The following is a 15,206-nucleotide window of genomic DNA, read 5'->3' on the forward strand; positions in this document are numbered from 1 at the left end:
TATGGCATATCTTAATTTTCAAATTTAGCAAAACTGAAACGAAGCCTTCCCATAGTAATAAATCTCTCTATATCATACAAAAGCTCTCTCTAGTCTATCCCGGAGATTTTAAATAAAGTATAAAATTAACACATTTAATTTCTGTAAAATAATTCATATTCCCTTCTTGATGTATGGCACTCCTCTAGATTTTATGAATATATTCTGAAATTTACTGTTGCTGTTTCAAATACTTTATCATATTTTGTTATACTGTATGATGCATTAGAAATTGATGAAGAAATAAGACTACAATTTGATTAATTATAGGCCAGAGGTTTTAATTATGCCTTTCAGTTAATCAAAGTAATTTCCTCTGTTATAACAGAAGTAATCCTTTTATGGACTTCTTTTTTTTTTTTTTTTTTTTTTTTTTTTTTTTTTTTGAGATGAAGTCTCACTCTGTTGCCCAGGCTGGAGTGCAATGGCACGATCTCAGCTTTACAAAAACAGAAAGCTTTATAATCCTAGGCTTACCTTTACTCACCATTGTTTACTAATTAAAGTTTAGAAATATTTAATGCAAGCAGTGGCTATGGTTTATTTTATTGTTTTTATTTTTTTGAGACAGGGTCTCATTCTATCACCCAGGCTGGAGTGCGGTGGTGCAATCTCGGCTTACTGCAACCTCTGCCTCCCGGGTTCGAGCGATTCTCCTGCCTCAGCCTCCCTAGTGGCTGCGACTACAGGTGCCCACCAAGGTGCCCAGCTAATTTTTGTATTTTTTGTAGAGATGGGGTTTCACCATGTTGGCCAGGCTGGTCTTGAACTCCTGACCTCAGGTGATCCGCCTGCCTTGGCCTCCCAAAGTGCTGGAATCACACATGTGAGCCACCATGCTCGGCCCTTTTACGGACATAATTTTTATGCATAGGCAATAATCCTACATTTTATAGAGTTATATCTAATTATAAACAGCAGAGCATTACATTGAACTAACCCCAGTATTCTCATAATGACTAAAGGTCAGTAACCAAGCCAAGCCCAGGAATGTGGCTGGGCTCCAAGAATAATCTAGAATGATCCAGGTTTTGTCCATGCTTCATTCTGCCCTTCAATTTCATTGTTGTCTTTCTCTGAGGACTAGCTTTCTCTGCTCCCAGTTGACATACAAAACATGGAGAACAGTAGCTCCCTGATTCTATGTGTTAGAATTCAGTTATTCAGGAAGAAACTAAACGTACCCTTTCTGTTCCAATTTTAAAATTCCTAGGCAAAAAAAAAAAATGGCTATTTTTATCATCAGTTGTCCATTCTTAGTTGAGTCAACTCTGGTCAAGGAGTGGGTACACATTGGAGAATAGGGTTTGACCCAACCTATCAACTGGAGACAGGAGCCATGGACATGTAGGGCTCAATGGCTGCCCTGGATCTACGGCCATTATTTTGAGGATGTGATGTGCACCTACACAACAACACACCAGAGACTGTCCTAAAGAGTGATAACTTAATTCAGTCGCTTTAATTTTTTTAAAAAGTCAATTATTTGCTTAGAAGAAAACTACAATCATAACTATTACTTAGGTCTGTTTAAACAATTTTATTTTTAAAATCTTTGTGATTTTGGTGATGCATAAACACACTGTGGTTATTTTTATTTGCCTATTGGGAATTCTGATGAAAAATTAGGTGAGCAAAGGGACATATTTTTTAAACTATAAGACAGCTGTTCTTATTCAGTCACTGAGTGATAAGGAGGGAAGTTTAAGTCTTAGAATTCTTGGTTGTTGTAGAAGATACTTGAGTTGCTGACTTTACCCTTTCATATTTGCTTTCCTGCCCTGCAGAAACAAGAAAGTGAAATCTTTCTTACATCCCTGAATCCCCAGAAGCCCCAGGTGGTCCTGTTACTCAGTTCTGGTGAATGGGATATAAGTGAAAGACTATTGGTGCTTCCCCTTCTGTTCTTCCTGCCAGAAATCCTGGAGGGATACCTGAGGTGCATCAGCCACCCCTAAGAATGGAAAAGAAGGAAGGAAAAGAAGAGAAAATGAGAAAGCATGGACTGCCTGTGCTTGGAGTCCTCTTGTATGAGGCAAATTCCTTAATTGATATAAGCCACTCTGTGGGGTTTTTGTGAAACTCATAGCTGAGCACAATACACTGGATATAGCTATCCCAGCATCAGGAAAGTGGCAAGAATTACTGAAAGTTGGTACTTAAAGGTAGCCAATTGCTACTGCAAATCTTTTTGCCCTTGTGGTGGTTAATTTTATGTGTCAACTTGATTGGGGCATAGGATGCCCAGATATTTGGTCCAACATTATTCTGGGTATGTCTGTGAAGGTGTTTGTGGATGAGATTAACATTTGAATAAACAGACTGAGTAAAGTAGATTGCTTTCTCTAATGTGGGTGGGCCTCATCCAATCAGTTAAAGACCTGAGTAGAACAAAAAGTCTCAATAAGAGGGAACATCTCCTGCTTGATTGCATAAGTTGAGACTTTGGTCTTTTCCTGGTTTTGGACTTGAAATGAAAAACAGACCTTGAGTCTCAATACTGCCAGCTTTAAGACTGGAACTTACACTACTGGCTCTCTTGGTTCTCAGACCTTTGGACTCAGGCTGGAACTATGCTATCAACTCTCCTGGGTACCCAGCTTACTGGGGATCTTGTACTGGGGGCTGCAGATCTGAGACTTCTCAGCCTCCATAATCATGTCAGCCAAATCATAACAAATGTCTCTCTATCTCTCTAATTTTTCTTTCTCTAGAGGCCCTTGACTATTTGGGAGGTGTGGTAGGCTGAATAATAGCCCTTCCAAAGAGATCCACATCCAAAATACCAAAAACCCATGAATATGTTACATACATGGTTAAAGAGACACTGCAGATGTGATTAAGTATCTTGAGATGGGGAGATTATCCTGAGTTATCTGGGTATTCACATCGGTTCTTGTAACAGAGAAGTAGGTAGGTCAGAGACATGGAAAGAAGATACGGAGCTGGAAGCAAAGTTCAGAGAGGAAAGAAGATGCTGCCCTACTGACTTGGAAGACAGAAGAAGAGGCCTTGAACCAAGGAGTAGAGGTAGCCTCTAAAAACTGGAATAGGCCAGAAAATTGATTCTTACCTAGCACCTCCTAGGCAGCCCCGTGGACCCATTTTTTACTTCTGACCTCCATAATTATAAAATGTTAAACTTGTGTGTTACACTACTAAGTGTGTTGTAATTTGCTAGGGCAGCAGTAGGAAACTAACACAGGGGATTTGATTAACAGTATAAATGCAACTGGACTCCAGCAAGAGTTCCCAAAGAATCACACAATCTCTAGTCACTCTTCAAATCCATTCAGGACACAGTGGGGTCAGCATGTGATCATGCCCTTTCAGCAGATTAAAAGTTTCCTTTTTGATCTAATAAGAATAGCAATGTAGACTTAATGGCAAATTTGGTTTCTTATATCCAAAATTGAATTTTGAACTCAGCTACCAAGAGGTGTTCGTGACTAGGCTGTATCTACTGAGTAGAAATTTCATTCATGTGACATTTGACATAGAACTCTCTAAATGCATGATTAATTTTTGCAGATCAGGTATTACCTCATTATCAGATGTGTAGAAAGTAACAATGTAATTATAAAGCAGCTATTTTCAGTCCACTCTGCCAGGTTATTTCTCTGCCAAATCATTATGCCCTGGGAAACAGCACGTGGCATTATCAAAACAAGTTTGTTCTCGTGAGCAGTCAGTTCAGATAATTGCATCTTTATTATTGACAGTTCCCTTAGGAAATTTGGGTCCTGAGTTCTGTTCTGCTCTGGAACTGCAATTCATTAAAGTTTCCATCCTGAGCCAGTTTTAATTAAACTGTGCTCCTTTTCTCTTTGGTATCACATAGCTCATTTTTCCTAGCAGGCTAGAGTTATTGTAGAAATCCAGCTGTTGAATTAATCTGAGACCCCTTCCTATTTGTCATTTTAAGAAATCTCCTGTCAATTTACAAGTTCAGCAGCTGAATGAGCATAAAATGTACCAGCTTGCACAAAAAGAACATGAAAAGCAGGAAAGGAAAATGAAAAAGAAAGGAAATACTAGGTAGTATCTCAGTTTACATCTTTTAGAAAATAAAACTAGTACTTGGAGACATTCATAAGCTGACGTGATGTTTATGGCAATAATACTAGGTGATAAATTTAATGTCTTAAATATAGATTTTGTTAGCTTTTTTCATTCCGAAATTAAACTGCCTTGTAATTGGTACGGTATGATTCATAATTTTTTGTCCCCTTTCCAATAGGATTCTCTTAACTGGCTATAATCATTCTTTATTTTATGCACAAAGTAAAAGAGATTTGTTTGTTTGTTACTTATGTGTTTTCACTGACAAGCAATAATGCATCATTAACTGCATCTCTTGTTAGTTGTCATTATCAGTTTGCAGAGTGATAACTTTGTCTCAGCAACACAGGTTCTCCCTCATTATGGGTAAGAATAAAAGAGCCTCTTTGTTCATTCAACAATCTAATAAATATTCATCGAGTGCTTTCTTTGTGAAAGCCTTATACAAGACAATGCATAGAGTATAAAACTGTCGAAGATAGGCTCTATTTTCTGGCAATTTATTGAGGTAACTTACACGTGTTGACTCTTAGGGACTCAGGGACTCTTCATCGCATTTCCTTTTTTCCCCCTTCCCCTTGACAATGTTTGGGAAAGAGGATTTGATAATAGAAACTCTGAAGGAGGTGGGCTGGGTGTGGTGGCTCACACCTGTAATCACAGCACTTTGGGAGACCAAGGTAGGTGGATCATTTGAGTGCAGGAGTTCAAGACCAGCCTGGGCAACATGGCAAAACCCTGTCTCTACAGAAAATATAAAAGTCAGCTGAGCATGGTGCTGTGTGCCTGTAGTTCCAGCTACTCAGGAGGCTGAAGTGGCAGAATCACTTGAGCACCAGAGGTTGAGGCCGCAGTCAGCCTTGATCATGTCACTACACTCCAGCCTGAATGACAGAGATCCTGTCTCAAAAAAGCAAAAACAAAAAAGTCTGAAGGAAAAGTGATCAGTTAAGAAGCATGGTCTAGTCATGAGGTTATTATAGGGACAAATAAGGCAATAGGAATAAAAAGAAAAATAAAGTCACAGTACATATTTAAAAAGAAAGACTCAAAAGGACTCAGCAACTGATTGGCTATATAGGTAAATATGTGGATACCTTTTAAAAACCAGTGTTTCCTCTAGTTTCCCTAAAATACATATGACTATTTAAAGCAAAAATTAAAACATGGAGGCCGGGCGCGGTGGCTCACGCTTGTAATCCCAGCACTTTGGGAGGCCGAGGCAGGCGGATCACGAGGTCAGGAGATCGAGACCACGGTGAAACGCCGTCTCTACTAAAAATACAAAAAAAGTAGCCAGGCGTGGTGGCGGGCGCCTGTAGTCCCAGCTACTCAGAGAGGCTGAGGCAGGAGAATGGCGTGAACCTGGGAGGCGGAGCTTGCAGTGAGCTAAGATCGCGCCACTGCACTCCAGCCTGGGTGACAGAGCGAGACTCCGTCTCAAAAAAAAAAAAAAAAAAAAAAAAAAAATTAAAACATGGTCTTATGGGATTTAGTATAGACAGATATATGGGATTTATATGGATACATAGATATATGTAATACACATGAAAATTATAGCATAAAAGACTAAAGTGACAATAAATGAAATATCCCCCACTACTACGAAAATTGTTACATTAATGTCAATTGGCATAATATTTATTTTAACTATGCTATAAAAAGTTAAGGATATATATTTTAATTCTTACAGCAACCACTAAAATTTAACGCAAGGAGATATAGCTAAAAAGCAATAGGTAAATTAAAATATAACTCTAAAAATTATTCAAATAAGCTAAAAGAAAAAAAGGAAAGAAAAATACATAGAGATTGATATACAGAAAACAAATAATAAAAAGGCAGACCTAATCTAACTCTGTCAATAATTACATTAAATATTAAAAATCCATACAGTCCAGTTGTATGGATAGTGTACCCATGCATTCCAATCCTTTTAACTCCAGTTAAAAGGCAGAAATTTTTAGAATTAATTAAAAACAAAACAAGGCTCAACTATTTTATGACCATATGAGATGAATTTTAGATACGAGGATGTAGATAGGTTGAAATTAAATGGAAACAGAAAGGCTGAAGTGGCTATTTAATATCAAGTAAAGTAGACTTTAAGACAAAAAGTGTTATCAGAGATAAATAAGAAAGTTTGATCTGATAAAAGTGTCAATCCATCAGGAAGATGTAAGAATTATAAATGTGTATGCGTCTAATAACAAGGCAATAAAATACATGAAACAAAGATTGACAAAATTAGAAGGAGAAATAACTCCATGAACACGGCTGGAGGCTTCGAAGCCCACTCTCAGCAAGTAATAGAACAACCAAACAGACACTCAGCAAACACGTGAGAGAGTTGAACAACATTATTAATCATCTTATTCTAATTGCCATTTACAGAACAGTACATCCAGAATCAGCTGAATACACATTCGTTTCAAGTACACATGGTATGTTCATAAAGGAACTATATTCTGGAGTATAAAATAAGTCTAGTAAATTTCAAGAGGATTGAAATTATACAGAGGATGTTCTCTGACCACAAAGGAAAATGAATTAGAAAACAATAATGTGTCTAGAAAACTTCCTAAAATATGAAAATTAACACAATGCTAAATAAGCTAGAGGACAAAAAAGAACTGACAATAAGAATTGGAATATACTTCAAATTGAATGACAACAACTAAAAAAACAACATATGAAAATTTGTAGAATGCAACTAAAATAGTACTTACAGAGAAATATATGGCTTTAAATAATTCTATTACAATTAAAAAAGGGTCTAAAATCAATGACTGAAGATCCTTCTTGAGAAATTATAAAAAGAGAAAAGCACAAGAAGAGTATACAGAAGGAAGAAAATAATAAAGTTAAGAGCGGAAATCAATGAAAGAGAAAAATGATAGAAAAACACAGCCAAAAGTTGTTTCTTTGAAAAGTTCAAAAAGATTTATAAACCCTAGACATACTAACTTAAGAAAAAACAAATAATGAATGTCACTATTGAGAACAAAAGAGTAGTTATTACTAAGATGGAATAGACAATGTCTATCCTAGAATAGACATTGTCTATCCTAGAATAGACATTGTCTATCCTAGAATAGACATTCTATCTTAGGATAGATAATAGGATAGAATAATGATCGAATATTATTAACAATTTTATGCCAACAAATTGACCAATTCTGATGGAATGGACACATTTTTTGAACATCAAAATGTACAAAAACTGACACAAGATAAAAATCTGAAGTGTCCTATATCTATTAAGGAAAACTAAAATAATTACTGAACTCTTTCTTCAGAGACTATTCCAGGCCCACATGGTTTCACTGATGAATTCTAACAAATATTTAAGGAAGAAATATTCTAACAAATATTTAAGAAATTCTTAAACACATTATCTCAGAAAATAGAGAGCAGGGAACAATCTCAATTCATTTTATGATAACAGCATAATCTTAATCCATAAACTGACAAAAGACTTTTTTTTTTAATTATGCATCGTATTTATTTTTTTTTTTTGAGATGGAGTCTTGCTCTGTCACCCAGGCTGGAGTGCAATGGGGTGATCTTGGCTCACTGCAACCTCTGCCTCCCGGGTTCAAGCAACTCTCCTGCCTCAGCCTCCCAAGTAACTGGGATGACAGGCATGTGCCACCACGCCCATCTAATTTTTGTATTTTTAGTACAGACAGGGTTTCACCATGTTGGCCAGGCTGGTCTTGAACTCCTGACCTCAGGTGATCTGCCTGCCTTGGCCTCCCGAAGTGCTGGGATTACAGGCATGAGCCACCGCACCCGGCCCATGCATCATATCTGTAATAAAGATAGCCTTAATTTCCTTAACTAAAATATTAGCAAATCAAATACATCAATATATATGTAAAGAACAATTACAAGGAGGAGTTACCCAAGAAATGTGAGCTTGTATAACATTCTAAAATCAATATAATTCTTCATGTTTTCAAAAAACGATAAAAACCATATGATTCTTTCATTAGAAGCAGAAAAATATTGACAAAACTCATCATTTATCCATGTCAAAACTCTCAGCAAACTAAAACTAGAAGAAAGCTGGGCACAGGGATGCATACCTGTAGTCCTAGCTACTTGGAGGCTGAGGTGAGAGGATCACTTAAGCCCAGGAGTTTGAGTCCAACCTAGGCAACATACCAAGACCTTCATCTAAGATGAATTAAAGAATGAATAATAAATTTTAAAAATTCTCCTTCTGGGCTGGTCTAAAACAAACTGAAAGGAAACTTCAATTTGTTAAAGAGTATCTATAAAATCTTACAAGTAGCATTGTACTTAATGAAAAATATTGATTACATTCCCCCTAATATTGGAAATAAATCAATAATGACCACTTTCATCTCTTTTACTCACAAGTCTTTTGGAGGCCCTTGACAATGTGATAAAAGGCAAAAAAAAATACGTTTAAAAAAATTCAGATTTGAAAAAATGTAAAACTTTTTCTATCTGTAGGTTATGACTGTTTATGCAGAATATCCTAAACAACTACAAAACCACTACTAAAACTAATAAGTGGGAGACAGGAAAATGGCAGATAGGAGGCAGGACTGACTTGCAGCTCCCACTAGGACAGAGTAGCGTGTGGAGACCCACATCGTGAACTTCTGCTCCAAGAACTACTGCAGGAACATACCAGGAAAGCCAAGAGAATCCATAGACCCTTTAAAGGAGGTAGATTGCCACTGGCCACTGCAGTCTACATAGGACAGCTGAGGAACTCCAAAGCAAACGAGATAATCCCTTGGGAGCTTTATGGTCCTGCCTACTGCCTGAGAAATCTGAATACTTATCCAAAGTCCACCTTAGGACAAGCTTGTATTCTCCCTATAGAACTGTAGTTGACGTGCTCTTAAAAGCGCCACCCCCTGCCTGGAGGCTAACCAACACAAAACCACTGCAAAACCAAAAATACAACCAAGACCTTCAAAGAGTCCACTTCACTCGCCTGCTACTTCCACCAGAGCAGGTGCTGGTATCCATGGCTGAGAGACCTAAAAACAGATCATACCACAGGACTTTTTGCACACTCTCTAGTATTATCGCAGAGCCTGGTAGCTCTGCTGGGTGGCTAGATCCAGAAGAGAAATAACAATCACTGCAATTTGGGTCTCAGGAAACCCCATCCCTAGGGGAAAGTGGAGAGCACCACATTAAGGGAGCACTCTGTGGGACAAAAGAATTTGAATAGTAGTCCTTGAGTCCCAGATCTTCCCTCTGACATAGTCTACTCAAATGAGAAGAAACCAGATAAGCAAATCTGGTAATATGACAAAACAAGGTTCTTTAACACCCGTAAATCATCACACTAGCTCACCAACAATGGATCCAAACCAAGACGAAATCTTTCTGAATTTCCAGAAAAAGAATTCAGAAGGTTGACTACTAAGCTATTCAAGAAGTCACCAGAGAAAGGTAAAGTCCAACTTAGAGAAATCAAAAACATGATATAGGACATGAATGAAAAAATCTCCAGTGAAATAGATAACATTAAATTAAAAAAAAATCAACTTCTGGAAATGAAGGACACGCTTAGAGAAATGCAAAACGCACTGGAATGCCTCGGCAATAGTATTGAACAAGTAGAAGAAAGAACTTCAGAGCTCAAAGACAAGGCTTTCGAATTAACCCAATCCAACAAAGACAAAGCAGAAAGAATTTTAAAAAATAAGCAAAGCCCCCAAAGCTTGGGATTATGTTAAACAACCAAATCTAAGAATAATTGATGTTCCTGAGGAAGAAAAAACATCTAAATGTTTGGAAAACATATTTGGAATAATCAAGAAAAACTTCCGGCCAGGCGCGGTGGCTCACGCTTGTAATCCCAGCACTTTGGGAGGCTGAGGCGGGCAGATCACGAGGTCAGGAGATCGAGACCACGGTGAAACCCCCTGTCTACTAAAAAATACAAAAAATTAGCCAGGCGTGGTGGCGGGCGCCTGTAGTCCCAGCTACTCAGAGAGGCTGAGCCAGGAGAATGGCGTGAACCCGGGAGGCGGAGCTTGCAGTGAGCCGAGATTACGCCACTGCACTCCAGCCTGGGCAACAGAGCGAGACTCCATCTCAAAAAAAAAAAAAAAGAAAAAAAAAGAAAAACTTCCCCAGCCTTGCTAGAGATCTAGACATCCAAATACAAGAAGCTCAAAGAACATCTGGGAAATTAATTGCAAAAAGTCATTGCCCAGGCACATAGCATCATGTTATCTAAAGTCAAGATGAAAAAAATAATCTTAAGAGCTATGAGGCCAAAGCATCAGGTAACCTATAAAGGAAAAACTATCAGATTAACAGCAGACTTCCCAGCAGAAACTCTACAAGCTAGAAGGGATTAAGGTCCTACCTTTGGCCTCCTTAAACAAAACAATTACCAGCGAGAATTTTGTACCCAGTGAAAGTAAGCTTTATAAATGAAGAAAAGATAGTCTTTTTCAGACAAACACATGCTGAGAGAATTTGCCACTACCAATCCAGCACTACAAGAACTGCTAGAAGGAGCTCTAAATCTTGAAACAAATCCTCAATATACACCGAAACAGAATCTCCTTAAAGCATAAACCTCACAGGACCTATAAAACAATAACACAAGGGGAAAAAAAACCAAGTTATTCAGGCAACAAATGGCATGATGAATAGAATAGTTCCTCACATCTAAATACTGATGTTGAATGTAAATAGCCTAAATGCTCCACTTTAAAAACGGAATGGCAGAATGGATTAAAATTTCACCAACCAAGTATCTGCTGTCTTCAAGAGATTCACCTGACACATAAGGACTCATATAAACTTAAGGTAAATGGATGGAAAAAGGTATTCCATGCAAATGGACACCAAAAGTGAGCAGGAGGAGCTGTTCTTATATCAGACGAAACAGGCTTTAAAGCAATAATAGTTAAAAAAGACAAAGAGTGGTATTATATAATGATAAAAGGACTAGTCCAACAGGAAAATATCATAGTCCTAAATGTATATGCACCTAACACTGGAGCTCCCAAATTTATAAAACAATTACTACTAGACCTAAGAAATGAGATAGACAGCAACACAGTAATAGTGGGGGACTTTAATACTCCACTGACAGCACTAGACAGGTCATCAAGACAGGAAGTCAGCAAAGAAACAACGGAATTAAACTATACCCTAGAACAAATGGACTTAACAGATATTTACAGAAACTTCTACCCAATAACTCAAGAATATACATTCTATTAATCAGCACATGGAACATTCTCCAAGATAGACCATATGATAGGCCACAAAACAAGTCTCAACAAATTTAAGAAAATTGAAATTATAGCAAGTACTCCCTCAGACCACAGTGGAATATTATTGAAAATCAACTCCAAACAGAACCATCAAAACTGTGCAAATACATGAAAATTGAATAACCTGCTCCTAAATGATTTTTGGTTCAACAATGAAATCAAGATGGAAATTAAAACATTCTTTGAACTGAATGGCAATAGTGAGACAACCTTTCAAAGCCTCTGGGATACAGCAAAAGGCGTGCTAAGAGGAAAGTTCACAGCATTAAGTGCCTACATCAAAAAACCCGAAAGAACACAAATAGACAATCTAAGGTCACACCTCAAAAAAACTAGAGAAACAAGAACAAACCAAAACCAAATCCAAACTCAGCAGAAGAAAAGAAATAACCAAGATCAGAGCAGAACTAAATGGAACTGAAACAACAAAAAAAACTATACAAAAGATAAATGAAACAAAAAGCTGGTTCTTTGAAATGATAAATAAAATTAATAGACCATTAGCGAGACTAACCAAGAAGAGAGAAGATCTAAATAAGCTCAATTAGAAACAAAATGGGAGATATTACAACTGATACCACAGAAATACAAGAGATCATTCAAGGCTTCTATGAACACCTTTACATGCATAAACTAGAAAACCTAGAAGAGATGGATAAATTCCTGGAAATATACAACCCTCCTAGATTAAACCGGAAGAAATAGAAACTACGAACCGACTAATAACAAGCAGGAATATTGAAATGGTAATTTAAAAGTTACCAACAAAAAAATTCCAAGACCAGATGATTCACAGCTGAATTCTATCAGACATTCAAAGAAGAATTTGTGCAATCCTATTGACACTATTCCAGAAGACAGCCAAAGAGGGAATACTCCCTAAATCATTCTATGAAGCCAGTATCACCCTAATACCAAAACCAGGAGAGGACATAATAAAAAAAGAAAAATACAGACCAATGTATATAGATGCAAAAATCCTCAATAAAACACTTGCAGACTGAATCCAACAACATATTAAAAAGATAATCCACTATTATCAAGTGGGTTTCATACCAGGGATGCAGGGATAGTTTAACATATGCAAGTCAATAAATGTGGGCCGGGCGCGGTGGCTCATGCTTGTAATCCCAGCACTTTGGGAGGCCGAGACGGGTGGATCACGAGGTCAGGAGATCGAGATCATCCTGGCTAACACAGTGAAACCCCGTCTCTACTAAAAATACAAAAAATTAGCCGGGCGTGGTGGCGGGCGCCTGTAGTCCCAGCTACTCGGAGAGGCTGAGGCAGGAGAATGGCGTGAACCCGGGAGGCGGAGCTTGCAGTGAGCCGAGATTGCGCCACTGCACTCCAGCCTGGGCGACAGAGCAAGACTCCGTCTCAAAAATAAATAAATAAATAAAATAAAAAATAAAATAAATGTGACACACCACACAAACAGAATTAAAACCAAAAATCACATGATCATCTCAATAGAAGCGGAAAAAGCATTTGACAAAATCCAATATCGTTTTATGATTAAAACTCTCAGTAAAATTGGCATAGAAGGAACACACCCAAAGGCAATACAAGCCATCCGTGATAAACCCACAGCCAACATTATACTAAATGGGGAAAAGTTGAAAGCATTCCCCCTGAGAACTGGAATACAACAAGGATGCCCATTTTCACCACTTCTATTCAACGTAGTACTAGAAGTCCGAACCAGAGCAATCAGACAAGAGAAAGAAATAAAGGACATCCAAATCAGTAAAGAGGAAGTCAAACTGTCGCTGTTTGCTGATGATGTGATCATATACCCAGAAAACCCTAAAGAGTCATTCAAAAAGCTCCTAGAACTGGTAAATGAATTCAGCAGTTTCAGGATACAAAATTAATGTACACAAATCAGTAGCTCTGCTATATGCCAACAGCTACCAAGCTGAGAATCAAATCAAGAACTCAATCCCTTTTACGATAGCTGCAAAAATAAAATAAAATACTTAGGAATACACCTAACCAAGGAGGTGAATGACCTCTACAAGGAAAAGTATGAAACACTGCAGAGATAAATCATAAGTGGAAATAAATTGAAACACATTCCATACTCATGGATGGGTACAGTAAATTTTGTAAAAATGACCATACTGCCAAAAGCAATCTACAAATTAAATGAAATTCCCATCAAAATACCACTGTCATTTTTCACAGAACTAGAAAAAACAATCCTAAAATTTATATGGAATCAAAAAAGCCCACATAGCCAAAGAAAGACTAAGCAAAAAGAACAAATCTGGAGGCATCACGTTACTTGACTTCAAACTATACTATAATGCCATAGTCACCCAAACAACATGGTACTGGTATAAAAACAGGCATAGAGACCAATGGAACATAATAGAGAACCCAGAAATAAAGTCAAATATTTACTGTCAACTGATCTTCAACAAAGCAAACCAAAACATAAAGTGGAGAGAGGACACTCTATTCAACAAATGGTGCTGGGATAATTAGCAAGCCACGTGTAGATGGATGAAACTGAATCATCATCTCTCATCTTGTACAACAATCAACTCAAGATGAATCAAAGACTTAAATCTAAGACCTGAAATCTAAAACCTGAAACTATAAAAATTCTAGAAGATAGCATTGGAAAAATCCTTCTACACATTGGCTTAGGCAAAGACTTCATGACCAAGAATCCAAAAGTAAATGCGACAAAAACAAAGATAAATAGCTGGCACTTGGTTAAACTAAAAAGCTCCTGCATGGCAAAAGAAACAATCAGTAGAATAAACAGACAACCCACAGAGTGGGAAAAATCTTTGCAATCTACACATACAACAAAGGACTAACATTCAGAATCTACAAGGAACTCAAACAAATTAGAAAAAAAAAACCTATCCCATCAAAAGTGGGCTAAGGACATGAACAGACAATTCTCAAAAGAAGATCTACAAATGGTCAACAAACAGATTAAAAAAATGCTCAATGTCACTAATTATCAGGGAAATTCAAATCAAAACCACAATGTGATACCACCTCACTCCTGCAAGAATGGCCGTAATCAAAAAATCAAAAATAATAGATGTTGGCATGGAAGTGGTGAAAAGGGAACACTTTTACACTGCTGGTGAGAGTGTAAACTAGTACAACCACTATGAAAAACAGTGTGGAGATTCATTAAAGAACTAAAAGTAGAACTACCATTTGATCCAGCAATTCCACTGCTGGGTATCTACCCAGAGGAAAATAAGTCATTATACAAAAAAGATACTGCACAAAAATATGGAACCAGCTCAAGTGCCCATCAATCAATGAGTGGATAAAGAAACTGTGGTGTATATATATATCATGGAATACTACTCAACCTTAAAAAGGAACAAAATAATGGCATTCACAGAAACCTGGAAGAAATTGGATACCATTATTCTAGGTGAAGTAACTCAGGAAAGGAAAACCAAACATTGTATGCTCTCACTCATAAGTGGGAGCTAAGCTATGAGGATGCAAAGGCATAAGAATGATATAATAGACTTTGGGGACTCAGGGGAAAAACCTGTTCCCCAGAATAATAAATAATTGTACTATAAAGATACCTCCATGCCAATGTTCATGGCAGCACTATGCACAATAGCAAAGACATGGAAGCAACCTAAATGCCCACCAATGATAGACTGGATAAAGAAAATGTGGTATATATGCACCATGGAATACTATGCAGCCATAAAAAAGAATGAGATGATGTCTCTCGTGGGAACATAGATGGAGCAGGAGGCTGTTTTCCTTAGCAAATTAACACAGGAACAGAAAACTAAATACTGCATAGTCTCA

The sequence above is a fragment of the Hylobates moloch genome, unplaced genomic scaffold (assembly GCF_009828535.3).
Source record: "Hylobates moloch isolate HMO894 unplaced genomic scaffold, HMol_V3 SCAFFOLD_12, whole genome shotgun sequence".
Taxonomy (NCBI): Eukaryota; Metazoa; Chordata; class Mammalia; order Primates; family Hylobatidae; genus Hylobates; species Hylobates moloch.